The sequence below is a fragment of the Melospiza melodia genome, chromosome 3 (genome assembly GCF_035770615.1).
Source record: "Melospiza melodia melodia isolate bMelMel2 chromosome 3, bMelMel2.pri, whole genome shotgun sequence".
Lineage (NCBI taxonomy): Eukaryota > Metazoa > Chordata > Aves > Passeriformes > Passerellidae > Melospiza > Melospiza melodia.
In genome coordinates, this window is record NC_086196.1 from 98,768,158 (window position 1) to 98,795,460 (window position 27,303).

Sequence of the window (27,303 nt, forward strand, 5' to 3'; positions counted from 1 at the left end):
AAAACAAACCACGGCCCTTTTCTCTGGCAAACAAAACTCAACTGCCCCTCTTCTGGATGGCAAATTTTAGGACGCACTTTGTACTACGAAAACCGCCCGACGTGGCACTGGTGCCACCTTGGGTCAGGGAACCATCCTGCATATCGAGCTTTTTAAGGAGCCAGCCGGCCACGCCCAGCCATATACCCCCAAAAACAAACCACGGACCATTTCTCTTGGAAACAAAAATCCGCTGCCCCGCGTCTGTATGGCAGATTGCAGGAGCCACTTTGCACCATCAAACCAGCCCGACTTGGCACTGGTGCCACCTTGGGTCTGGGAACAATCCTGCATATCGTGGATTCTAAGGAGCCAGCCGGCCACTCCCTGCCACAGGCCCCCAAACACAAACAACGGCGCTTTTCCCTGGAAAACAAAATTCGCCTGCCAGCTTTTTGATGGCAGATTGCAGGAGCCACTTGGTACTATCAAATCATCCCAACTTGGCACTGGTGCCACTATGGGTCTGGGAACCATCCTGCCTATTGTAGCATTTCAGGAGCCAGCCGGTCACTCCCAGCCATAGGCCCCCAGACACAAACCTCGGACCGTTTCCCTGGCAAACAAAATTAAGCTGCCCCGATTCTGGATGGCAGATTGCAGGAGCCACTTGGTTGTGTCAAACAAGCCCGACTTGGCACTGGTGCCACCTTGGGTCTGGGAACCATCCTGCGTAACGTGGATTCTAAGCAGCCACCCGGCCACTCTGAGCCACAGGCCCCCAAACACAAACAACGGCGCTTTTCCCTGGAAAACAAAACTCGCCTGCCAACATTTTGATGGCAGATTGCAGGAGCCACTTGGTACTATCAAACCAGCCCAACTTGGCACTGGTGCCACCTCTGGTCTGGGAACCATCCTGCCTATTGTAGCTTTTCAGGAGCCAGCCGGTCACTCCCAGCCATAGACCCCCAGACACAAACCTCGGCCCGTTTCCCTGGAAAACAAAAGTAAGTTACCCCGATTCTGGATGGCAGATTGCAGGAGCCACTTGGTACTATCAAATCAGCCCAACTTGGCACTGGTGCCACCATGGGTCTGGTAAACATCCTGCCTATCGTAGCTTTTCAGGAGCCAGCCGGTCACTCCCTGCCATAGGCCCCCGGACACAAACCTCGGCCCGTTTCCCTGGCAAACAAAAGTAAGCTGCCCCGCTTTTGGATGGCAGATTGCAGGATGCACTTGGTACTTACAAACCAGCCCGACTTGGCCCTGGTGCCACCTTGGCTCTGGGAACCATGCTGCGTAACGTAGATTCTACGAGGACAGGCGGCCACTCCCAGCCACAGGCCTCTAAACAAAAACAACGGCGCTTTTCCCTGGAAAACAAAACTCGCCTGCCAACTTCTTGATGGCAGATTGCAGGAGCCACTTGGTACTATCAAACCAGCCCAACTTGGCACTGGTGCCACCATGGGTCTGGTCACCATCCTGCCTATCGTAGCTTTTCAGGAGCCAGCCGCTCACTCCCAGCCATAGGCCCCCAGACAAATACCTCGGCACGTTTCCCTGGCAAACAAAAGTAGGCTGCCCCGCTTCTGGATGGCAAATTGCAGGACGCACTTGGTACTACGAAAACAGCCCGACTTGGCACTGATGCCACCTTGGGTCAGGGAACAATCCTGCGTATAGAGCTTTTTAAGGAGCCAGCCGGCCACGTCCAGTCATATACCCCCAAAAAAAAAACCACGGAACGTTTCTCCAGCAAACAAAAATCCGCTGCCCCGCGTCTGGATGGCAGATTGCAGGAGCTATTTAGTATTATCAAAGCAGCCCGACTTGGCACTGGTGGCACCATGAGTCTGGTAACCATCCTGCCTATCGTAGCTTTTCAGTAGTCAGCCGGTCACTCCCAGCCATAGGCCCCCAGACAAATACCTCGGCCCGTTTCCCTGAGAAACAAAAGTAAGCTGTCCCGCTTCTGGATGGCAGATTGCAGGAGCCACTTGGTACTATCAAACCAGCCCAACTTGTTCCCAGACCCAAGGTGGCACCAGTGCCACGTGGGGCTGGTTTGATGGTGCAACGTGGCTCCTGCAATCTGCCATCCAAAAGCGGGGCAGCTTACTTTTGTTTGCCAGGGAAACGGGCCGAGGTTTGTGTCTGGGGGTCTATGGCTGGGAGTGACCGGCTGGCTCCTGAAAAGCTACGATAGGCAGGATGGTTCCCAGACCAGACGTGGCACCAGTGCCAAGTTGGGCTGGTTTGATAGTACCAAGTGGCTCCTGCAATCTGCCATCAAAAAGTTGGCAGGCGAGTTTTGTTTTCCAGGGAAAAGCACCGTAGTTTTTGTTTGGGGGCCTGTGGCTCAGAGTGGCCGGGTGGCTGCTTAGAATCCACGATACGCAGGATGGTTCCCAGACCCAAGGTGGCACCAGTGCCAAGTCGGGCTGGTTTGACACAACCAAGTGGCTCCTGCAATCTGCCATCCAGAATCGGGGCAGCTTAATTTTGTTTGCCAGGGAAACGGTCCGAGGTTTGTGTCTGGGGGCCTATGGCTGGGAGTGACCGGCTGGCTCCTGAAATGCTACAATAGGCAGGATGGTTCCCAGACCCATAGTGGCACCAGTGCCAAGTTGGGAGGATTTGATAGTACCAAGTGGCTCCTGCAATCTGCCATCAAAAAGTTGGCAGGCGAATTTTGTTTTCCAGGGAAAAGCGCCGTTGTTTGTGTTTGGGGGCCTGTGGCTGGGAGTGGCCGGCTGGCTCCTTAGAATCCACGATATGCAGGATTGTTCCCAGACCCAAGGTGGCACCAGTGCCAAGTCGGGCTGGTTTGATGGTGCAAAGTGGCTCCTGCAATCTGCCATACAGACGCGGGGCAGCGGATTTTTGTTTCCAAGAGAAATGGTCCGTGGTTTGTTTTTGGGGGTTTATGGCTGGGCGTGGCCGGCTGGCTCCTTAAAAAGCTCGATATGCAGGATGGTTCCCTGACACAAGGTGGCACCAGTGCCACGTCGGGCGGTTTTCGTAGTACAAAGTGCGTCCTAAAATTTGCCATCCAGAAGAGGGGCAGTTGAGTTTTGTTTGCCAGAGAAAAGGGCCGTGGTTTGTTTTTGGGGGCATATGGCTGAGAGTGGCCGGCTGGCTCCTGAAAAGCTACGATAGGCAGGATGTTTACCAGACCCATGGTGGCACCAGTGCCAAGTTGGGCTGATTTGATAGTACCAAGTGGCTCCTGCAATCTGCCATCCAGAATCGGGGTAGCTTACTTTTGTTTTCCAGGGAAACGGGCCGAGGTTTGTGTCTGGGGGTCTATGGTTGGGAGTGGCCGGCTGGCTCCTTAGAAACCACGATACGCAGCATGGTTCCCAGACCAGAGGTGGCACCAGTGCCAAGTTGGGCTGGTTTGATACTACCAAGTGGTTCCTGCAATCTGCCATCCAGAAGCGGGGCAGCTTACTTTTGTTTGCCAGGGAAACGGATCGTTGTTTGTGTTTGGGGGCCTATGGCTGGGACTGACCGGCTGGCTCCATAAAATCCACGATACGCAGGATGGTTCCCAGACCAGAGGTGGCACCAGTGCCAAGTCGGGCTGGTTTGATAGTACCAAGTGGCTCCTGCAATCTGCCATCCAGAAGCGGGGCAGCTTACTTTTGTTTGCCAGGGAAACGGGCCGAGGTTTGTGTCTCGGGGCCTATGGCAGGCAGTGACCGGCTGGCTCCTGAAAGCTACGATAGGCAGGATGGTGACAAGACCCATGGTGGCACCAGTGCCAAGTTGGGCTGGTTTGATAGTACCAAGTGGCTCCTGCAATCTGCCATCAAAACGTTGGCAGGCGAGTTTTGTTTTCCAGGGAAAAGCGCCGTTGTTTGTGTTTGGGGGCCTGTGGTTGGGAGTGGCCGGCTGGCTCCTTAGAAACAACAATACGCAGGATGGTTCCCAGACCAGAGGTGGCACCAGTGCCAAGTCGGGCTGGTTTGATAGTACCAAGTGGCTCCTGCAATCTGCCATCCAGAAGCGGGGCAGCTTACTTTTGTTTGCCACGGAAACGGGCCGTTGTTTGTGTTTGGGGGCCTGTGGCTGGGAGTGGCCGACTGGCTCCTTAGAATCCACGATACGCAGGATGGTTCCCAGACCAGAGGTGGCACCAGTGCCAAGTCGGGCTGGTTTGATAGTAACAAGTGGCTCCTGCAATCTGCCATCCAGAAGCGGGGCAGCTTAATTTCCTTTGCCAGGGAAACGGGCCGAGCTTTGTGTCTGGGGGCCTATGGCTGGGAGTGACCGGCTGGCTCCTGAAAAGTTACGATAGGCAGGATGGTGACCAGACCCATGGTGGCACCAGTGCCAAGTTGGGCTGGTTTGATAGTACCAAGTGGCTCCTGCAATCTGCCATCAAAACGTTGGTAGGCGAGTTTTGTTTTCCAGGGAAAAGCGCCGTTGTTTTTGTTTGGGGGCCTGTGGCTGGGAGTGGCCGGCTGGCTCCTTAGAATCCACGATACGCACCATGGTATCCAGACCCAAGGTGGCACCAGTGCCAAGTTTTGCTGGTTTGATAGTACAAAGTGGTTCCTGCAATCTGCCATCCAGAAGCAGGGCAGCTTACTTTTGTTTGCCAGGGAAACGGGCCGAGGTTTGTGTCTGGGGGCCTATGGCTGCGAGTGACCGGCTGGCTCCTGAAAAGCTACGATAGCCAGGATGGTGACCAGACCCATGGTGGCACCAGTCCCAAGTTGGGCTGGTTTGATAGTACCAAGTGGCTCCTGCAATCTGCCATCAAAAGTTTGGCAGGCGAGTTTTGTTTTCCAGGGAAAAGCGCCGTTGATTTGTTTAGGGGCCTGTGGCTGGGAGTGGCCGGCTGGCTCCTTAGAATCCACCATACGCAGGATGGTTCCCAGACCCAAGGTGGCACCAGTGCCTAGTCGGGATAGTTTGATGGTGCAAAGTGGCTCCTGCAATCTGCCATCCAGAAGCGGGGCAGCTTACTTTTGTTTGCCAGGGAAACGGGCCGAGGTTTGTGTCTGGGGGCCTATGGCTGGGAGTGACCGGCTGGCTCCTGAAAAGCTGCGATGGGCAGGATGGTGACCAGACCCAAGGTGGCACCAGTGCCAAGTTGGGCTGGTTTGATGGTACCAAGTGGCTCCTGCAATCTGCCATCAAAAAGTTGGCAGGCGAGTTTTGTTTTCCAGGGAAAAGCGCCGTTGTTTTTGTTTGGGGGCCTGTGGCTGGGAGTGGCCGGCTGGCTCATTAGAATCCACGATACGCAGGATGGTTCCCAGACTTGTCGTGGCACCAGTGCCAAGTCGGGCTGGTTTGATAGTACCAAGTGCATCCTGCAATCTGCCATCCAGAAGCGGGGCAGCTTACTTTTGTTTGCCAGGGAAACGGGCCGAGGTTTTTGTCTGGGGGCCTATGGCTGGGAGTGACCGGCTGGCTCCTGAAAAGCTACGATAGGCAGGATGGTGACCAGACCCATGGTGGCAGCAGTGCCAAGTTGGGCTGGTTTGATAGTACCAAGTGGCTCCTGCAATCTGCCATCAAAAAGTTGGCAGGCGAGTTTTGTTTTCCAGGGAAAAGTGCCGTTGTTTGTGTATGGGTGCCTGTGGCTGGGAGTGGCCGGCTGGCTCTTTAGAATCCACGATACGCAGGATGGTTCCCAGACCAGTGGTGGCACCAGTGCCAAGTCGGGCGGGTTTGATAGTAACAAATGCGTCCTACAATCTGCCATCCAGAAGCGGGGCAGCTTACTTTTGTTTTCCAGGGAAACGGGCCGAGGTTTTTGTCTGGGGTCCTATGGCTGGGAGTGACCGGCTGGCTCGTGAAAAGCTACGATAGGCAGGATGGTGACAAGACCCATGGCGGCACCAGTGCCAAGTTGGGCTGGTTTGATAGTACCAAGTGGCTCCTGCAATCTGCCATCAAAAAATTGGCAGGCGAGTTTTGTTTTCCAGGGAAAAGCGCCGTTGTTTGTGTTTGGGGGCCTGTGGCTGGGAGTGGCCAGCTGGCTCCTTAGAATCCACGATACGCAGGATGGTTCCCAGACCAGAGGTGGCACCAGTGCCAAGTCGGGCTGGTTTGATAGTACCAAGTGGTTCCTGCATTCTGCCATCCAGAAGCGGGGCAGCTTACTTTTGTTTGCCAGGGAAACGGGCCGAGCTTTGTGTCTGGGGGTCTATGGCTGGGAGTGACCGGCTGGCTCCTGAAAAGCTACGATAGGCAGGATGGTGACCAGACCCATGGTGGCACCAGTGCCAAGTTGGGCTGGTTTGATAGTACCAAGTGGCTCCTGCAATCTGCCATCAAAAAGTTGGCAGGCAAGTTTTCTTTACCAGGGAAAAGCGCCGTTGTTTTTGTTTAGAGGCCTATGGCTGGGAGTGGCAGGCTGGCTCCTTAGAATCCACGATACGCAGGATGGTTCCTAGACTTGACGTGGCACCAGTGCCAAGTTGGGCTGGTTTGATAGTACCAAGTGCGTCCTGCAATCTGCCATCCAGAAGTGGGGTAGATTACTTTTGTTTGCCAGGGAAACGGGCCGAGGTTTGTGTCCGGGGGCCTATGGCAGGGAGTGACCGGCTGGCTCCTGAAAAGCTACGATAGGCAGGATGTTTACCAGACCCATGGTGGCACCAGTGCCAAGTTGGGCTGATTTGATAGTACCAAGTGGCTCCTGCAATCTGCCATCCAGAATCGGGGTAACTTACTTTTGTTTTCCAGGGAAACGGGCCGAGGTTTGTGTCTGGGGGTCTATGGCTGGGAGTGACCGGCTGGCTCCTGAAAAGCTACGATAGGCAGGATGGTTCCCAGACCAGACGTGGCACCAGTGCCAAGTTGGGCTGGTTTGATAGTACCAAGTGGCTCCTGCAATCTGCCATCAAATTTGGCAGGCGAGTTTTGTTTTCCAGGGAAAAGCGCCGTTGTTTGTGTTTGGGGGCCTGTGGCTCAGAGTGGCCGGGTGGCTGCTTAGAATCCACGTTACGCAGGATGGTTCCCAGACCCAAGGTGGCACCAGTGCCAAGTCGGGCTGGTTTGACACAACCAAGTGGCTCCTGCAATCTGCCATCCAGAATCGGGGCAGCTTAATTTTGTTTGCCAGGGAAACGGTCCGAGGTTTGTGTCTGGGGGCCTATGGCTGGGAGTGACCGGCTGGCTCCTGAAATGCTACAATAGGCAGGATGGTTCCCAGACCCATAGTGGCACCAGTGCCAAGTTGGGATGATTTGATAGTACCAAGTGGCTCCTGCAATCTGCCATCAAAAAGCTGGCAGGCGAATTTTGTTTTCCAGGGAAAAGCGCCGTTGTTTGTGTTTGGGGGCCTGTGGCAGGGAGTGGCCGGCTGGCTCCTTAGAATCCACGATATGCAGGATTGTTCCCAGACCCAAGGTGGCACCAGTGCCAAGTCGGGCTGGTTTGATGGTGCAAAGTGGCTCCTGCAATCTGCCATACAGACGCGGGGCAGCGGATTTTTGTTTCCAAGAGAAATGGTCCGTGGTTTGTTTTTGGGGGTATATGGCTGGGCGTGGCCGGCTGGCTCCTTAAAAAGCTCGATATGCAGGATGGTTCCCTGACACAAGGTGGCACCAGTGCCACGTCGGGCGGTTTTCGTAGTACAAAGTGCGTCCTAAAATTTGCCATCCAGAAGAGGGGCAGTTGAGTTTTGTTTGCCAGAGAAAAGGGCCGTGGTTTGTTTTTGGGGCATATGGCTGAGAGTGGCCGGCTGGCCCCTGAAAATCCACGATAGGCAGGATGGTTCCCAGACCAGAGGTGTCACCAGTGCCAAGTCGGGCTGGTTTGATAGTACTAAGTAGCTCCTGCAATCTGCCATGCAGAAGCGGGGCAGCTTACTTTTGTTTGCCAGGGAAACGGGCCGAGGTTTGTGTCTGGGGGCCTATGGCTGGGAGTGACCGGCTGGCTCCTGAAAAGCTACGATAGGCAGGATGGTGACCAGACCCATGGTGGCACCAGTGCCAAGTTGGGCTGGTTTGATAGTACCAAGTGGCTCCTGCAATCTGCCATCAAAAAGTTGGCAGGCGAGTTTTGTTTTCCAGGGAAAAGCGCCGTTGTTTGTGTTTGGGGGCCTGTGGTTGGGAGTGGCCAGCTGGCTCCTTAGAACCCACGATACGCAGGATGGTTCCCAGACCTGAGTTGGCACCAGTGCCAAGTTGGGCTGGTTTGATGGTGCAAAGTGGCTCCTGCAATCTGCCATCCAGAAGCGGGGCAGCTTACTTTTGTTTGCCAGGGAAACGGGCCGAAATATTTGTCTGGGGGCCTCTGGCTGGGGGTGGCTGGCTGGCTCCTGAAAAGCTACGATAGGCAGGATGGTGACCAGACCCATGGTGGCACCAGTGCCAAGTTGGGCTGGTTTGATAATACCAAGTGGCTCCTGCAATCTGCCATCAAAAGTTTGGCAGGCGAGTTTTGTTTTCCAGGGAAAAGCACCGTTGTGTGTGTTTTGGGGCCTGTGGCTGGGAGTGGCCAGCTGGCTCCTTTGAATCCACGATACGCAGGATGGTTCCCAGACCCAAGGTGGCATCAGTGCCAAGTCGGGCTGGTTTGTTAGTACCAAGTGGTTCCTGCAATCTGCCATCCAGAAGCGGGGCAGCTGAATTTTGTTTGCCAGAGAAAAAGGCTGTTGTTTGTGTTTCGGGGCCTGTGGCTGGCAGTGGCCGGCTGGCTCCTGAAAATCCATGATACGCCGCATGGTTCCCAGACCCAAGGTGGCATCAGTGCCAAGTAGGGCTGGTTTCATAGTACCCAGTGGCTCCTGCAATCTGCCATCCAGAAGAGGGGCAGTTGAGTTTTGTTTTCCAGAGAAAAGGGCCGTGGTTTGTGTTTGGGGCCTATGGCTGAGAGTGACCGGCTGGCCCCTGAAAATCCACGATAGGAAGGATGGTTCCCAGATCCAAGGTGGCAGCAGTGCCATGTTGTGCTGGTGTGATAGTCCCAAGTGGCTCCTGCAATCTGCCATCCAGAAGCGGCAGCTGAATTTTGTTTGCCAGACAAAAAGTCTGTGGTTTGTGTTTGGGGGCCTGTGGCTGGGAGTGGCCGGCTGGCTCCTGAAAATCCATGATACGCAGCATGGTTCCCAGACCCAAGGTGGCACCAGTGCCAAGTGGGGCTGGTTTCACAGTGTCAAGTGCCTCCTGCAATCTCCCATCCAGAAGCGGGGCAGCTGAGTTTTGTTTGCCTGTGAAACGGGCCGTTGTTTTTAATTGGGGTCTGTGGCCGAGAGTGTTCGGCTGGCTCCTGACAACCCACAATACGCAGGATGGTTCCCAGACCCAAGGTGGCACCAGTGCCAAGTCGGGCTGGTTTGATAGTACCAAGTGGCTCCTGCAATCTGCCATCCAGAAGCGGTGCAGTTGAGTTTTGTTTGCCAGAGAAAAGGGCCGTGGGTTGTGTTTGGGGGCATATGGCTGGGAGTGGCCGGCTGTCTCATTAAAAAGATCGATACGCAGGATGGTTCCCAGACCCAAGGGGGCACCAGTGCCAAGTCGGGCTGTTTTTATAGTACCAAGTGCGTCCTGCAATTTGCCATCCAGAAGAGGGGCAGTTGAGTTTTGTTTGCCAGAGAATAGCGCCGTTGTTTGTGTTTGGGGGCTTGTGGCTCGTAGTGGCCGACTGGCGCCTTAGAATCTGTGTTACGCAGCATGGTTCCCAGACCCAAGGTGGCACCAGTGCCAAGTTGGGCTGGTTTGATAGTACCAAGTGGCTCCTGCAATCTGCCATCCAGAAGCGGGGTAGCTTACTTTTGTTTGCCAGGGAAACGGGCCGAGGTTTGTGACTGGGGACCTATGGCTGGGAGTGACCGGCTGGCTCCTGGAAAGCTACAATAGGCAGGATGGTTACCAGACCCATGGTGGCACCAGTGCCAAGTTGGGCTGGTTTGATAGTACCAAGTGGCTCCTGCAATCTGCCATCAAAAAGTTGGCAGGCGAGTTTTGTTTTCCAGGGAAAAGCGACATTGTTTGTATTTGGGGGCCTGTGGCTGGGAGTGACCGGCTGGCTCCTTTGAACCCACGATACGCAGGATGGTTCCCAGACCCAAGGTGGCACCAGTGCCAAGTTTTGCTGGTTTGATACTACCAAGTGCGTCCTGCAATCTGCCATCCAGAAGCGGGGCAGCTTAATTTTGTTTGCCAGGGAAACGGGCCGTGGGTTTTGTTTGGGGGCATATAGCTGAGAGTGGCCGGCTGGCTCCTGAAAATCCACGCTAGGCAGCATGGTTCCCAGATGCAATGTGGCACCAGTGCCAAGTCGGGCTGGTTTGATGGTGCAAAGTGGCTCCTGCAATCTGCCATCCAGAAGCGAGGCAGCTGATTTTTGTTTGCCAGAGGAAAATTCTGTGGATTGTTTTTGGGGGCATATTGCTGGGAGTGGCCGGCTGGCTCCTTAAAATGCTCGATACGCATGATGGTTCCCAGGCCCAAGGTGTCACCACTACCAAGTCGGCCTGCGGTTTTAGTATCAAGTTCATCCTGCAATTTGCCATCCAGAAGAGGGGCAGTTGAGTTTTGTTTGCCAGAGAAACGGGCCGAGGTTTCTGTTTGGGGACATATGGCTGAGAGTGGCCGGCTGGCCCCTGAATATCCACGATACAGAGCATGGTTCCCAGATCCAAGGTGGCACCAGTGCCAAGTCGGGCTGGTTTGATAGTACCAAGTGTCTCCTGCAATCTGCCATCCAGAAGCAGGGCAGCTTACTTTTGTTTGCCAGAGAAATAGGCCTAGGTTTTTGTTTGGGGGCCTGTGGCTAGGAGTGGCCGGCTGGCTCCTTAGAATCCACGATACGCAGGATGGTTCCCAGACCCAAGGTGGCACCAGTGCCAAGTCGGGCTGGTTTGATTACACCAAGTGCCTCCTGCAATCTCCCATCCAGAAGCGGGGCAGCTGAGTTTTGTTTGCCTGTGAAACGGGCCGTTGTTTTTAATTGGGGTCTGTGGCCGAGAGTGTTCGGCTGGCTCCTGACAACCCACAATACGCAGGATGGTTCCCAGACCAGTGGTGGCACCAGTGCCAAGTCGGGCGAGTTTGATAGTAACAAATGCGTCCTACAATCTGCCATCCAGAAGCGGGGCAGCTAACTTTTGTTTTCCAGGGAAACGGGCCGAGGTTTTTGTCTGGGGTCCTATGGCTGGGAGTGACCGGCTGGCTCGTGAAAAGCTACGATAGGCAGGATGGTGACAAGACCCATGGCGGCACCAGTGCCAAGTTGGGCTGGTTTGATAGTACCAAGTGGCTCCTGCAATCTGCCATCAAAAAATTGGCAGGCGAGTTTTGTTTTCCAGGGAAAAGCGCCGTTGTTTGTGTTTGGGGGCCTGTGGCTGGGAGTGGCCAGCTGGCTCCTTAGAATCCACGATACGCAGGATGGTTCCCAGACCAGAGGTGGCACCAGTGCCAAGTCGGGCTGGTTTGATAGTACCAAGTGGTTCCTGCAATCTGCCATCCAGAAGCGGGGCAGCTTACTTTTGTTTGCCAGGGAAACGGGCCGAGCTTTGTGTCTGGGGGCCTATGGCTGGGAGTGACCGGCTGGCTCCTGAAAAGCTACGATAGGCAGGATGGTGACCAGACCCATGGTGGCACCAGTGCCAAGTTGGGCTGGTTTGATAGTACCAAGTGGCTCCTGCAATCTCCCATCAAAAAGTTGGCAGGCAAGTTTTCTTTACCAGGGAAAAGCGCCGTTGTTTTTGTTTAGAGGCCTATGGCTGGGAGTGGCAGGCTGGCTCCTTAGAATCCACGATACGCAGGATGGTTCCTAGACTTGACGTGGCACCAGTGCCAAGTTGGGCTGGTTTGATAGTACCAAGTGCGTCCTGCAATCTGCCATCCAGAAGTGGGGTAGATTACTTTTGTTTGCCAGGGAAACGGGCCGAGGTTTGTGTCCGGGGGCCTATGGCAGGGAGTGACCGGCTGGCTCCTGAAAAGCTACGATAGGCAGGATGTTTACCAGACCCATGGTGGCACCAGTGCCAAGTTGGGCTGATTTGATAGTACCAAGTGGCTCCTGCAATCTGCCATCCAGAATCGGGGTAACTTACTTTTGTTTTCCAGGGAAACGGGCCGAGGTTTGTGTCTGGGGGTCTATGGCTGGGAGTGACCGGCTGGCTCCTGAAAAGCTACGATAGGCAGGATGGTTCCCAGACCAGACGTGGCACCAGTGCCAAGTTGGGCTGGTTTGATAGTACCAAGTGGCTCCTGCAATCTGCCATCAAATTTGGCAGGCGAGTTTTGTTTTCCAGGGAAAAGCGCCGTTGTTTGTGTTTGGGGGCCTGTGGCTCAGAGTGGCCGGGTGGCTGCTTAGAATCCACGTTACGCAGGATGGTTCCCAGACCCAAGGTGGCACCAGTGCCAAGTCGGGCTGGTTTGACACAACCAAGTGGCTCCTGCAATCTGCCATCCAGAATCGGGGCAGCTTAATTTTGTTTGCCAGGGAAACGGTCCGAGGTTTGTGTCTGGGGGCCTATGGCTGGGAGTGACCGGCTGGCTCCTGAAATGCTACAATAGGCAGGATGGTTCCCAGACCCATAGTGGCACCAGTGCCAAGTTGGGATGATTTGATAGTACCAAGTGGCTCCTGCAATCTGCCATCAAAAAGCTGGCAGGCGAATTTTGTTTTCCAGGGAAAAGCGCCGTTGTTTGTGTTTGGGGGCCTGTGGCAGGGAGTGGCCGGCTGGCTCCTTAGAATCCACGATATGCAGGATTGTTCCCAGACCCAAGGTGGCACCAGTGCCAAGTCGGGCTGGTTTGATGGTGCAAAGTGGCTCCTGCAATCTGCCATACAGACGCGGGGCAGCGGATTTTTGTTTCCAAGAGAAATGGTCCGTGGTTTGTTTTTGGGGGTATATGGCTGGGCGTGGCCGGCTGGCTCCTTAAAAAGCTCGATATGCAGGATGGTTCCCTGACACAAGGTGGCACCAGTGCCACGTCGGGCGGTTTTCGTAGTACAAAGTGCGTCCTAAAATTTGCCATCCAGAAGAGGGGCAGTTGAGTTTTGTTTGCCAGAGAAAAGGGCCGTGGTTTGTTTTTGGGGCATATGGCTGAGAGTGGCCGGCTGGCCCCTGAAAATCCACGATAGGCAGGATGGTTCCCAGACCAGAGGTGTCACCAGTGCCAAGTCGGGCTGGTTTGATAGTACTAAGTAGCTCCTGCAATCTGCCATGCAGAAGCGGGGCAGCTTACTTTTGTTTGCCAGGGAAACTGGCCGAGGTTTGTGTCTGGGGGCCTATGGCTGGGAGTGACCGGCTGGCTCCTGAAAAGCTACGATAGGCAGGATGGTGACCAGACCCATGGTGGCACCAGTGCCAAGTTGGGCTGGTTTGATAGTACCAAGTGGCTCCTGCAATCTGCCATCAAAAAGTTGGCAGGCGAGTTTTGTTTTCCAGGGAAAAGCGCCGTTGTTTGTGTTTGGGGGCCTGTGGTTGGGAGTGGCCAGCTGGCTCCTTAGAACCCACGATACGCAGGATGGTTCCCAGACCTGAGTTGGCACCAGTGCCAAGTTGGGCTGGTTTGATGGTGCAAAGTGGCTCCTGCAATCTGCCATCCAGAAGCGGGGCAGCTTACTTTTGTTTGCCAGGGAAACGGGCCGAAATATTTGTCTGGGGGCCTCTGGCTGGGGGTGGCTGGCTGGCTCCTGAAAAGCTACGATAGGCAGGATGGTGACCAGACCCATGGTGGCACCAGTGCCAAGTTGGGCTGGTTTGATAATACCAAGTGGCTCCTGCAATCTGCCATCAAAAGTTTGGCAGGCGAGTTTTGTTTTCCAGGGAAAAGCACCGTTGTGTGTGTTTTGGGGCCTGTGGCTGGGAGTGGCCAGCTGGCTCCTTTGAATCCACGATACGCAGGATGGTTCCCAGACCCAAGGTGGCATCAGTGCCAAGTCGGGCTGGTTTGTTAGTACCAAGTGGTTCCTGCAATCTGCCATCCAGAAGCGGGGCAGCTGAATTTTGTTTGCCAGAGAAAAAGGCTGTTGTTTGTGTTTCGGGGCCTGTGGCTGGCAGTGGCCGGCTGGCTCCTGAAAATCCATGATACGCCGCATGGTTCCCAGACCCAAGGTGGCATCAGTGCCAAGTAGGGCTGGTTTCATAGTACCCAGTGGCTCCTGCAATCTGCCATCCAGAAGAGGGGCAGTTGAGTTTTGTTTTCCAGAGAAAAGGGCCGTGGTTTGTGTTTGGGGCCTATGGCTGAGAGTGACCGGCTGGCCCCTGAAAATCCACGATAGGAAGGATGGTTCCCAGATCCAAGGTGGCAGCAGTGCCATGTTGTGCTGGTGTGATAGTCCCAAGTGGCTCCTGCAATCTGCCATCCAGAAGCGGGGCAGCTGAATTTTGTTTGCCAGACAAAAAGTCTGTGGTTTGTGTTTGGGGGCCTGTGGCTGGGAGTGGCCGGCTGGCTCCTGAAAATCCATGATACGCAGCATGGTTCCCAGACCCAAGGTGGCACCAGTGCCAAGTGGGGCTGGTTTCACAGTGTCAAGTGCCTCCTGCAATCTCCCATCCAGAAGCGGGGCAGCTGAGTTTTGTTTGCCTGTGAAACGGGCCGTTGTTTTTAATTGGGGTCTGTGGCCGAGAGTGTTCGGCTGGCTCCTGACAACCCACAATACGCAGGATGGTTCCCAGACCCAAGGTGGCACCAGTGCCAAGTCGGGCTGGTTTGATAGTACCAAGTGGCTCCTGCAATCTGCCATCCAGAAGCGGTGCAGTTGAGTTTTGTTTGCCAGAGAAAAGGGCCGTGGGTTGTGTTTGGGGGCATATGGCTGGGAGTGGCCGGCTGTCTCATTAAAAAGATCGATACGCAGGATGGTTCCCAGACCCAAGGGGGCACCAGTGCCAAGTCGGGCTGTTTTTATAGTACCAAGTGCGTCCTGCAATTTGCCATCCAGAAGAGGGGCAGTTGAGTTTTGTTTGCCAGAGAATAGCGCCGTTGTTTGTGTTTGGGGGCTTGTGGCTCGTAGTGGCCGACTGGCGCCTTAGAATCTGTGTTACGCAGCATGGTTCCCAGACCCAAGGTGGCACCAGTGCCAAGTTGGGCTGGTTTGATAGTACCAAGTGGCTCCTGCAATCTGCCATCCAGAAGCGGGGTAGCTTACTTTTGTTTGCCAGGGAAACGGGCCGAGGTTTGTGACTGGGGACCTATGGCTGGGAGTGACCGGCTGGCTCCTGGAAAGCTACAATAGGCAGGATGGTTACCAGACCCATGGTGGCACCAGTGCCAAGTTGGGCTGGTTTGATAGTACCAAGTGGCTCCTGCAATCTGCCATCAAAAAGTTGGCAGGCGAGTTTTGTTTTCCAGGGAAAAGCGACATTGTTTGTATTTGGGGGCCTGTGGCTGGGAGTGACCGGCTGGCTCCTTTGAACCCACGATACGCAGGATGGTTCCCAGACCCAAGGTGGCACCAGTGCCAAGTTTTGCTGGTTTGATACTACCAAGTGCGTCCTGCAATCTGCCATCCAGAAGCGGGGCAGCTTAATTTTGTTTGCCAGGGAAACGGGCCGTGGGTTTTGTTTGGGGGCATATAGCTGAGAGTGGCCGGCTGGCTCCTGAAAATCCACGCTAGGCAGCATGGTTCCCAGATGCAATGTGGCACCAGTGCCAAGTCGGGCTGGTTTGATGGTGCAAAGTGGCTCCTGCAATCTGCCATCCAGAAGCGAGGCAGCTGATTTTTGTTTGCCAGAGGAAAATTCTGTGGATTGTTTTTGGGGGCATATTGCTGGGAGTGGCCGGCTGGCTCCTTAAAATGCTCGATACGCATGATGGTTCCCAGGCCCAAGGTGTCACCACTACCAAGTCGGCCTGCGGTTTTAGTATCAAGTTCATCCTGCAATTTGCCATCCAGAAGAGGGGCAGTTGAGTTTTGTTTGCCAGAGAAACGGGCCGAGGTTTCTGTTTGGGGACATATGGCTGAGAGTGGCCGGCTGGCCCCTGAATATCCACGATACAGAGCATGGTTCCCAGATCCAAGGTGGCACCAGTGCCAAGTCGGGCTGGTTTGATAGTACCAAGTGTCTCCTGCAATCTGCCATCCAGAAGCAGGGCAGCTTACTTTTGTTTGCCAGAGAAATAGGCCTAGGTTTTTGTTTGGGGGCCTGTGGCTAGGAGTGGCCGGCTGGCTCCTTAGAATCCACGATACGCAGGATGGTTCCCAGACCCAAGGTGGCACCAGTGCCAAGTCGGGCTGGTTTGATTACACCAAGTGCCTCCTGCAATCTCCCATCCAGAAGCGGGGCAGCTGAGTTTTGTTTGCCTGTGAAACGGGCCGTTGTTTTTAATTGGGGTCTGTGGCCGAGAGTGTTCGGCTGGCTCCTGACAACCCACAATACGCAGGATGGTTCCCAGACCAGTGGTGGCACCAGTGCCAAGTCGGGCGGGTTTGATAGTAACAAATGCGTCCTACAATCTGCCATCCAGAAGCGGGGCAGCTTACTTTTGTTTTCCAGGGAAACGGGCCGAGGTTTTTGTCTGGGGTCCTATGGCTGGGAGTGACCGGCTGGCTCGTGAAAAGCTACGATAGGCAGGATGGTGACAAGACCCATGGCGGCACCAGTGCCAAGTTGGGCTGGTTTGATAGTACCAAGTGGCTCCTGCAATCTGCCATCAAAAAATTGGCAGGCGAGTTTTGTTTTCCAGGGAAAAGCGCCGTTGTTTGTGTTTGGGGGCCTGTGGCTGGGAGTGGCCAGCTGGCTCCTTAGAATCCACGATACGCAGGATGGTTCCCAGACCAGAGGTGGCACCAGTGCCAAGTCGGGCTGGTTTGATAGTACCAAGTGGTTCCTGCAATCTGCCATCCAGAAGCGGGGCAGCTTACTTTTGTTTGCCAGGGAAACGGGCCGAGCTTTGTGTCTGGGGGCCTATGGCTGGGAGTGACCGGCTGGCTCCTGAAAAGCTACGATAGGCAGGATGGTGACCAGACCCATGGTGGCACCAGTGCCAAGTTGGGCTGGTTTGATAGTACCAAGTGGCTCCTGCAATCTGGCATCAAAAAGTTGGCAGGCAAGTTTTCTTTACCAGGGAAAAGCGCCGTTGTTTTTGTTTAGAGGCCTATGGCTGGGAGTGGCAGGCTGGCTCCTTAGAATCCACGATACGCAGGATGGTTCCTAGACTTGACGTGGCACCAGTGCCAAGTTGGGCTGGTTTGATAGTACCAAGTGCGTCCTGCAATCTGCCATCCAGAAGTGGGGTAGATTACTTTTGTTTGCCAGGGAAACGGGCCGAGGTTTGTGTCCGGGGGCCTATGGCAGGGAGTGACCGGCTGGCTCCTGAAAAGCTACGATAGGCAGGATGTTTACCAGACCCATGGTGGCACCAGTGCCAAGTTGGGCTGATTTGATAGTACCAAGTGGCTCCTGCAATCTGCCATCCAGAATCGGGGTAACTTACTTTTGTTTTCCAGGGAAACGGGCCGAGGTTTGTGTCTGGGGGTCTATGGCTGGGAGTGACCGGCTGGCTCCTGAAAAGCTACGATAGGCAGGATGGTTCCCAGACCAGACGTGGCACCAGTGCCAAGTTGGGCTGGTTTGATAGTACCAAGTGGCTCCTGCAATCTGCCATCAAATTTGGCAGGCGAGTTTTGTTTTCCAGGGAAAAGCGCCGTTGTTTGTGTTTGGGGGCCTGTGGCTCAGAGTGGCCGGGTGGCTGCTTAGAATCCACGTTACGCAGGATGGTTCCCAGACCCAAGGTGGCACCAGTGCCAAGTCGGGCTGGTTTGACACAACCAAGTGGCTCCTGCAATCTGCCATCCAGAATCGGGGCAGCTTAATTTTGTTTGCCAGGGAAACGGTCCGAGGTTTGTGTCTGGGGGCCTATGGCTGGGAGTGACCGGCTGGCTCCTGAAATGCTACAATAGGCAGGATGGTTCCCAGACCCATAGTGGCACCAGTGCCAAGTTGGGATGATTTGATAGTACCAAGTGGCTCCTGCAATCTGCCATCAAAAAGCTGGCAGGCGAATTTTGTTTTCCAGGGAAAAGCGCCGTTGTTTGTGTTTGGGGGCCTGTGGCAGGGAGTGGCCGGCTGGCTCCTTAGAATCCACGATATGCAGGATTGTTCCCAGACCCAAGGTGGCACCAGTGCCAAGTCGGGCTGGTTTGATGGTGCAAAGTGGCTCCTGCAATCTGCCATACAGACGCGGGGCAGCGGATTTTTGTTTCCAAGAGAAATGGTCCGTGGTTTGTTTTTGGGGGTATATGGCTGGGCGTGGCCGGCTGGCTCCTTAAAAAGCTCGATATGCAGGATGGTTCCCTGACACAAGGTGGCACCAGTGCCACGTCGGGCGGTTTTCGTAGTACAAAGTGCGTCCTAAAATTTGCCATCCAGAAGAGGGGCAGTTGAGTTTTGTTTGCCAGAGAAAAGGGCCGTGGTTTGTTTTTGGGGCATATGGCTGAGAGTGGCCGGCTGGCCCCTGAAAATCCACGATAGGCAGGATGGTTCCCAGACCAGAGGTGTCACCAGTGCCAAGTCGGGCTGGTTTGATAGTACTAAGTAGCTCCTGCAATCTGCCATGCAGAAGCGGGGCAGCTTACTTTTGTTTGCCAGGGAAACGGGCCGAGGTTTGTGTCTGGGGGCCTATGGCTGGGAGTGACCGGCTGGCTCCTGAAAAGCTACGATAGGCAGGATGGTGACCAGACCCATGGTGGCACCAGTGCCAAGTTGGGCTGGTTTGATAGTACCAAGTGGCTCCTGCAATCTGCCATCAAAAAGTTGGCAGGCGAGTTTTGTTTTCCAGGGAAAAGCGCCGTTGTTTGTGTTTGGGGGCCTGTGGTTGGGAGTGGCCAGCTGGCTCCTTAGAACCCACGATACGCAGGATGGTTCCCAGACCTGAGTTGGCACCAGTGCCAAGTTGGGCTGGTTTGATGGTGCAAAGTGGCTCCTGCAATCTGCCATCCAGAAGCGGGGCAGCTTACTTTTGTTTGCCAGGGAAACGGGCCGAAATATTTGTCTGGGGGCCTCTGGCTGGGGGTGGCTGGCTGGCTCCTGAAAAGCTACGATAGGCAGGATGGTGACCAGACCCATGGTGGCACCAGTGCCAAGTTGGGCTGGTTTGATAATACCAAGTGGCTCCTGCAATCTGCCATCAAAAGTTTGGCAGGCGAGTTTTGTTTTCCAGGGAAAAGCACCGTTGTGTGTGTTTTGGGGCCTGTGGCTGGGAGTGGCCAGCTGGCTCCTTTGAATCCACGATACGCAGGATGGTTCCCAGACCCAAGGTGGCATCAGTGCCAAGTCGGGCTGGTTTGTTAGTACCAAGTGGTTCCTGCAATCTGCCATCCAGAAGCGGGGCAGCTGAATTTTGTTTGCCAGAGAAAAAGGCTGTTGTTTGTGTTTCGGGGCCTGTGGCTGGCAGTGGCCGGCTGGCTCCTGAAAATCCATGATACGCCGCATGGTTCCCAGACCCAAGGTGGCATCAGTGCCAAGTAGGGCTGGTTTCATAGTACCCAGTGGCTCCTGCAATCTGCCATCCAGAAGAGGGGCAGTTGAGTTTTGTTTTCCAGAGAAAAGGGCCGTGGTTTGTGTTTGGGGCCTATGGCTGAGAGTGACCGGCTGGCCCCTGAAAATCCACGATAGGAAGGATGGTTCCCAGATCCAAGGTGGCAGCAGTGCCATGTTGTGCTGGTGTGATAGTCCCAAGTGGCTCCTGCAATCTGCCATCCAGAAGCGGGGCAGCTGAATTTTGTTTGCCAGACAAAAAGTCTGTGGTTTGTGTTTGGGGGCCTGTGGCTGGGAGTGGCCGGCTGGCTCCTGAAAATCCATGATACGCAGCATGGTTCCCAGACCCAAGGTGGCACCAGTGCCAAGTGGGGCTGGTTTCACAGTGTCAAGTGCCTCCTGCAATCTCCCATCCAGAAGCGGGGCAGCTGAGTTTTGTTTGCCTGTGAAACGGGCCGTTGTTTTTAATTGGGGTCTGTGGCCGAGAGTGTTCGGCTGGCTCCTGACAACCCACAATACGCAGGATGGTTCCCAGACCCAAGGTGGCACCAGTGCCAAGTCGGGCTGGTTTGATAGTACCAAGTGGCTCCTGCAATCTGCCATCCAGAAGCGGTGCAGTTGAGTTTTGTTTGCCAGAGAAAAGGGCCGTGGGTTGTGTTTGGGGGCATATGGCTGGGAGTGGCCGGCTGTCTCATTAAAAAGATCGATACGCAGGATGGTTCCCAGACCCAAGGGGGCACCAGTGCCAAGTCGGGCTGTTTTTATAGTACCAAGTGCGTCCTGCAATTTGCCATCCAGAAGAGGGGCAGTTGAGTTTTGTTTGCCAGAGAATAGCGCCGTTGTTTGTGTTTGGGGGCTTGTGGCTCGTAGTGGCCGACTGGCGCCTTAGAATCTGTGTTACGCAGCATGGTTCCCAGACCCAAGGTGGCACCAGTGCCAAGTTGGGCTGGTTTGATAGTACCAAGTGGCTCCTGCAATCTGCCATCCAGAAGCGGGGTAGCTTACTTTTGTTTGCCAGGGAAACGGGCCGAGGTTTGTGACTGGGGACCTATGGCTGGGAGTGACCGGCTGGCTCCTGGAAAGCTACAATAGGCAGGATGGTTACCAGACCCATGGTGGCACCAGTGCCAAGTTGGGCTGGTTTGATAGTACCAAGTGGCTCCTGCAATCTGCCATCAAAAAGTTGGCAGGCGAGTTTTGTTTTCCAGGGAAAAGCGACATTGTTTGTATTTGGGGGCCTGTGGCTGGGAGTGACCGGCTGGCTCCTTTGAACCCACGATACGCAGGATGGTTCCCAGACCCAAGGTGGCACCAGTGCCAAGTTTTGCTGGTTTGATACTACCAAGTGCGTCCTGCAATCTGCCATCCAGAAGCGGGGCAGCTTAATTTTGTTTGCCAGGGAAACGGGCCGTGGGTTTTGTTTGGGGGCATATAGCTGAGAGTGGCCGGCTGGCTCCTGAAAATCCACGCTAGGCAGCATGGTTCCCAGATGCAATGTGGCACCAGTGCCAAGTCGGGCTGGTTTGATGGTGCAAAGTGGCTCCTGCAATCTGCCATCCAGAAGCGAGGCAGCTGATTTTTGTTTGCCAGAGGAAAATTCTGTGGATTGTTTTTGGGGGCATATTGCTGGGAGTGGCCGGCTGGCTCCTTAAAATGCTCGATACGCATGATGGTTCCCAGGCCCAAGGTGTCACCACTACCAAGTCGGCCTGCGGTTTTAGTATCAAGTTCATCCTGCAATTTGCCATCCAGAAGAGGGGCAGTTGAGTTTTGTTTGCCAGAGAAACGGGCCGAGGTTTCTGTTTGGGGACATATGGCTGAGAGTGGCCGGCTGGCCCCTGAATATCCACGATACACAGCATGGTTCCCAGATCCAAGGTGGCACCAGTGCCAAGTCGGGCTGGTTTGATAGTACCAAGTGTCTCCTGCAATCTGCCATCCAGAAGCAGGGCAGCTTACTTTTGTTTGCCAGAGAAATAGGCCTAGGTTTTTGTTTGGGGGCCTGTGGCTAGGAGTGGCCGGCTGGCTCCTTAGAATCCACGATACGCAGGATGGTTCCCAGACCCAAGGTGGCACCAGTGCCAAGTCGGGCTGGTTTGATTACACCAAGTGCCTCCTGCAATCTCCCATCCAGAAGCGGGGCAGCTGAGTTTTGTTTGCCTGTGAAACGGGCCGTTGTTTTTAATTGGGGTCTGTGGCCGAGAGTGTTCGGCTGGCTCCTGACAACCCACAATACGCAGGATGGTTCCCAGACCCAAGGTGGCACCAGTGCCAAGTCGGGCTGGTTTGATAGTACCAAGTGGCTCCTGCAATCTGCCATCCAGAAGCGGTGCAGTTGAGTTTTGTTTGCCAGAGAAAAGGGCCGTGGGTTGTGTTTGGGGGCATATGGCTGGGAGTGGCCGGCTGTCTCATTAAAAAGATCGATACGCAGGATGGTTCCCAGACCCAAGGGGGCACCAGTGCCAAGTCGGGCTGTTTTTATAGTACCAAGTGCGTCCTGCAATTTGCCATCCAGAAGAGGGGCAGTTGAGTTTTGTTTGCCAGAGAATAGCGCCGTTGTTTGTGTTTGGGGGCTTGTGGCTCGTAGTGGCCGACTGGCGCCTTAGAATCTGTGTTACGCAGCATGGTTCCCAGACCCAAGGTGGCACCAGTGCCAAGTTGGGCTGGTTTGATAGTACCAAGTGGCTCCTGCAATCTGCCATCCAGTAGCGGGGCAGCTGAATTTTGTTTGCCAGAGAAAAAGGCTGTTGTTTGTGTTTCGGGGCCTGTGGCTGGCAGTGGCCGGCTGGCTCCTGAAAATCCATGATACGCAGCATGGTTCCCAGACCCAAGGTGGCATCAGTGCCAAGTAGGGCTGGTTTCATAGTACCCAGTGGCTCCTGCAATCTGCCATCCAGAAGAGGGGCAGTTGAGTTTTGTTTTCCAGAGAAAAGGGCCGTGGTTTGTGTTTGGGGCCTATGGCTGAGAGTGACCGGCTGGCCCCTGAAAATCCACGATAGGAAGGATGGTTCCCAGATCCAAGGTGGCAGCAGTGCCATGTTGTGCTGGTGTTATAGTCCCAAGTGGCTCCTGCAATCTGCCATCCAGAAGCGGGGCAGCTGAATTTTGTTTGCCAGACAAAAAGGCTGTGGTTTGTGTTTGGGGGCCTGTGGCTGGCAGTGGCCGGCTGGCTCCTGAAAATCCATGATACGCAGCATGGTTCCCAGACCCAAGGTGGCACCAGTGCCAAGTGGGGCTGGTTTCACAGTGTCAAGTGCCTCCTGCAATCTCCCATCCAGAAGCGGGGCAGCTGAGTTTTGTTTGCCTGTGAAACGGGCCGTTGTTTTTAATTGGGGTCTGTGGCCGAGAGTGTTCGGCTGGCTCCTGACAACCCACAATACGCAGGATGGTTCCCAGACCCAAGGTGGCACCAGTGCCAAGTCGGGCTGGTTTGATAGTACCAAGTGGCTCCTGCAATCTGCCATCCAGAAGCGGTGCAGTTGAGTTTTGTTTGCCAGAGAAAAGGGCCGTGGGTTGTGTTTGGGGGCATATGGCTGGGAGCGGCCGGCTGTCTCATTAAAAATATCGATACGCAGGATGGTTCCCAGACCCAAGGGGGCACCAGTGCCAAGTCGGGCTGTTTTTATAGTACCAAGTGCGTCCTGCAATTTGCCATCCAGAAGAGGGGCAGTTGAGTTTTGTTTGCCAGAGAATAGCGCCGTTGTTTGTGTTTGGGGGCTTGTGGCTCGTAGTGGCCGACTGGCGCCTTAGAATCTGTGTTACGCAGCATGGTTCCCAGACCCAAGGTGGCACCAGTGCCAAGTTGGGCTGGTTTGATAGTACCAAGTGGCTCCTGCAATCTGCCATCCAGAAGCGGGGTAGCTTACTTTTGTTTGCCAGGGAAACGGGCCGAGGTTTGTGACTGGGGACCTATGGCTGGGAGTGACCGGCTGGCTCCTGGAAAGCTACAATAGGCAGGATGGTTACCAGACCCATGGTGGCACCAGTGCCAAGTTGGGCTGGTTTGATAGTACCAAGTGGCTCCTGCAATCTGCCATCAAAAAGTTGGCAGGCGAGTTTTGTTTTCCAGGGAAAAGCGACATTGTTTGTATTTGGGGGCCTGTGGCTGGGAGTGACCGGCTGGCTCCTTTGAACCCACGATACGCAGGATGGTTCCCAGACCCAAGGTGGCACCAGTGCCAAGTTTTGCTGGTTTGATACTACCAAGTGCGTCCTGCAATCTGCCATCCAGAAGCGGGGCAGCTTAATTTTGTTTGCCAGGGAAACGGGCCGTGGGTTTTGTTTGGGGGCATATAGCTGAGAGTGGCCGGCTGGCTCCTGAAAATCCACGCTAGGCAGCATGGTTCCCAGATGCAATGTGGCACCAGTGCCAAGTCGGGCTGGTTTGATGGTGCAAAGTGGCTCCTGCAATCTGCCATCCAGAAGCGAGGCAGCTGATTTTTGTTTGCCAGAGGAAAATTCCGTGGATTGTTTTTGGGGGCATATTGCTGGGAGTGGCCGGCTGGCTCCTTAAAATGCTCGATACGCATGATGGTTCCCAGGCCCAAGGTGTCACCACTACCAAGTCGGCCTGCGGTTTTAGTATCAAGTTCATCCTGCAATTTGCCATCCAGAAGAGGGGCAGTTGAGTTTTGTTTACCAGAGAAACGGGCCGAGGTTTCTGTTTGGGGACATATGGCTGAGAGTGGCCGGCTGGCCCCTGAATATCCACGATACAGAGCATGGTTCCCAGATCCAAGGTGGCACCAGTGCCAAGTCGGGCTGGTTTGATAGTACCAAGTGTCTCCTGCAATCTGCCATCCAGAAGCAGGGCAGCTTACTTTTGTTTGCCAGAGAAATAGGCCTAGGTTTTTGTTTGGGGGCCTGTGGCTAGGAGTGGCCGGCTGGCTCCTAAGAATCCACGATACGCAGGATGTTTCCCAGACCCAAGGTGGCACCAGTGCCAAGTCGGGCTGGTTTGATAGTACCAAGTGGCTCCTGCAAACTCCATCAAAATGTTGGCAGGCGTGTTTTGTTTTCCAGGGAACAGCGCCGTTGATTTTGTTTGGGGGCCTGTGGCTGGGAGTGGCCGGCTGGCTCCTTAGAATCCACGATACGCAGGATGGTTCCCAGACTCAAGGTGGCACCAGTGCCAAGTCGGGCTGGTTTGATAGTACCAAGTGGCTCCTGCAATCTGCCATCCAGAAGTGAGGCAGCTAAGTTTTGTTTGCGAGAAAAAAGGGCCGTGGTTTTTGTTGGGGGCCTGTGGCTGGGAGTAGCCGGCTGGCTCCTTAAAATCCACGATAGGCAGGATGGTTCCCAGACCCAAGGTGGCACCAGTGCCAAGTCGGGCTGGTTTGATAGTACCAAGTGGCTCCTGCAATCTGCCATCCAGAAGCGGGGCAGCTGAGTTTTGTTTGCCATAGAAAAAGGCTGTGGTTTGTGTTTGGGGGCCTGTGGCTGGCAGTGGCCGGCTGGCTCCTGAAAATCCACGATACGCAGCATGGTTCCCAGACCCAAGGTGGCACCAGTGCCAAGTGGGGCTCGTTTGACAGTGTCAAGTGCCTCCTGCAATCTCCCATCCAGAAGCGGGGCAGCTGAGTTTTTTTTGCCAGGGAAACGGACCTTTGTTTTTGATTGGGCTCTGTGGCCGAGAGTGGTCGGCTGTCTCCTGACAATCCACAATACGCAGGATGGTTCCCAGACCCAAGGTGGCACCAGTGCCAAGTCGGGCTGGTTTGATAGTACCAAGTGTCTCCTGCAATCTACCATCCAGATGCGGGGCAGCTGAGTTTTGTTTGCCAGAGAAAAGGGCCGTGGGTTGTGTTTGGGGGCATATGGCTGGGAGTGGCCACCTGGCTCCTTAAAATGCACGATACGCCGCATGGTAACCAGACGCAAGGTGGCACCAGTGCCAAGTCAGGCTGTTTTTGTAGTACCCAGTGGCTCCTGCAATTTGCCATCCAGAAGCGGGGCAGTTGAATTTTGTTTGCTAGAGAAAAGGGCTGTGGTTTGTGTTTGGGGGCCTATGGCTGAGAGTGGCCGGCTGGCCCCTGAAAATCAACGATAGGCAGGATGGTTCCCAGATCCAAGGTGGCACCAGTGCCAAGTAAGGCTGGTTGTATGGTTCAAAGTAACTCCTGCAATCTGCCATCCAGAAGCGGGACAGCTGAGTTTTTTTTGCCAGAGAAAAGGTCCATGGTTTCTTTTTGGGGCATACGGCTGGGAATTGCCGGCTGGCTCCTTAAAATGCTCGATACGCAGGATGGTTCCCAGAGCCAAGGTGGCACCACTGCCAAGTCGGGCTCTTTTTGTAGTACCAAGTGCATCCTGCAATTTGCCATCCAGAAGAGGGGCAGTTGAGTTTTGTTTGCCAGAGAAAAGGGCCGTTGTTTGTGTTTGGGGGCCTGTGGCTGGGAGTGTTCGGCTGGTTCCTGAATATGTACGATACGCAGGATTGTTCCCAGATCCAAGGTGGCAGCAGTGCCATGTTGTGCTGGTGTGATAGTCCCAAGTGGCTCCTGCAATCTGCCATCCAGAAGTGGGGCAGCTGATTTTTGTTTGCCAGAGAAAAGGTCCGTGGTTTGTTTTTGGGGGCATATGGCTGAGAGTGGCCGGCTGGCCCCTGAAAATCCACGATACACAGGATGGTTCCCAGATCCAAGGTGGCACCTGTGCCAAGTCGGGCTGATTTGATAGTACTAAGTAGCTCCTGCAATCTGCCATGCAGAAGCGGGGCAGTTTACTTTTGTTTGCCAGGGAAACGGGCCGAGGTTTGTGTTGGGGGCCTATGGCTGAGAGTGACCGGCTGGCTCCTGAAAAGCTACAATAGGCAGGATGGTGACCAGACCCATGGTGGCACCAGTGCCAAGTTGGGCTGGTTTGATAGTACCAAGTGGTTCCTGCAATCTGCCATCCAGAAGCAGGGCAGCTGAGTTTTGTTTGCCAGAGAAAAGGGCCTTGGTTTGTGTTTGGGGGCATATGGCTGGGTGTGGCCAGCTGGCTCCTTAAAATGCACGATATGCAACATGGCTCCCAGACCCAAGGTGGCACAAGTGCCAAGTTGGGCTGGTTTGATAGTACCAAGTGGCTCCTGCAATCTTCCATGATCACGTGGAGAAATACTTTCTGGTTTCAGCCTCATGCTCTTTCTTCTCTCCCTCAACTTCTCTATCACCTCTCATCTGGTTCACATGCGCTGTCTTCAAGGTCCACAGGCTACTTTTCACAGAATCTTCTGGCCTGATGAAGTAAGGATGATGAATAGAACAGAGCTGGGATCTATTTTCCAGTTTGGATAAAATGCATTCTGCACACAAATCCAAGGAGAACGGGCTGCCCCGATGCCCAGAAAATCTTTCACTCCTGCTAGTGTTCTACGTCAACCGCAACTTAGTCTGAAAGAAAAGCTTTTTCTCTGAGAGCATCTGAGAGGTTTGCATGAAGCACTGATATCTGACATATGCAATTTTGAATAGGAGAGGAAAAAGAAAATGGCAAGGAGTTTTTAATTTTAGTGGTTTCAATTTTAATTTCCGTGCACTTTTTCAAAACTTGTCAGCTCAAATGCCCATCAACATCTTTTAGTCATCTGTAAGTCAGTATTCATATAAAATGTGCTTCAAATCCAAAGAATTTCAAATTTGCACTCCAAGCTTCTATGCCTAGATTTATGATTTCCTACACATATTAGATGAAAGGAAGGCCTTTTTTACTGTGGGAGTGCTGGAACACTGGAACAGGTTGCCCAGAGAAGTTGTGGGTGTCCCATCCCTGAAAGTATTCAAGGTCACCTTGGACGGGGCTTGGAGCAGCAACAAAGGAGAAGCTTGATGGTAGAGAAACAAAGTTGGACTATAGAAGAAACTCGGATTGAAGTATAGGATCAAGTTTTCTCTCAGCTCTTGGGGTAAATTCAAAGTTGTACAAAATGA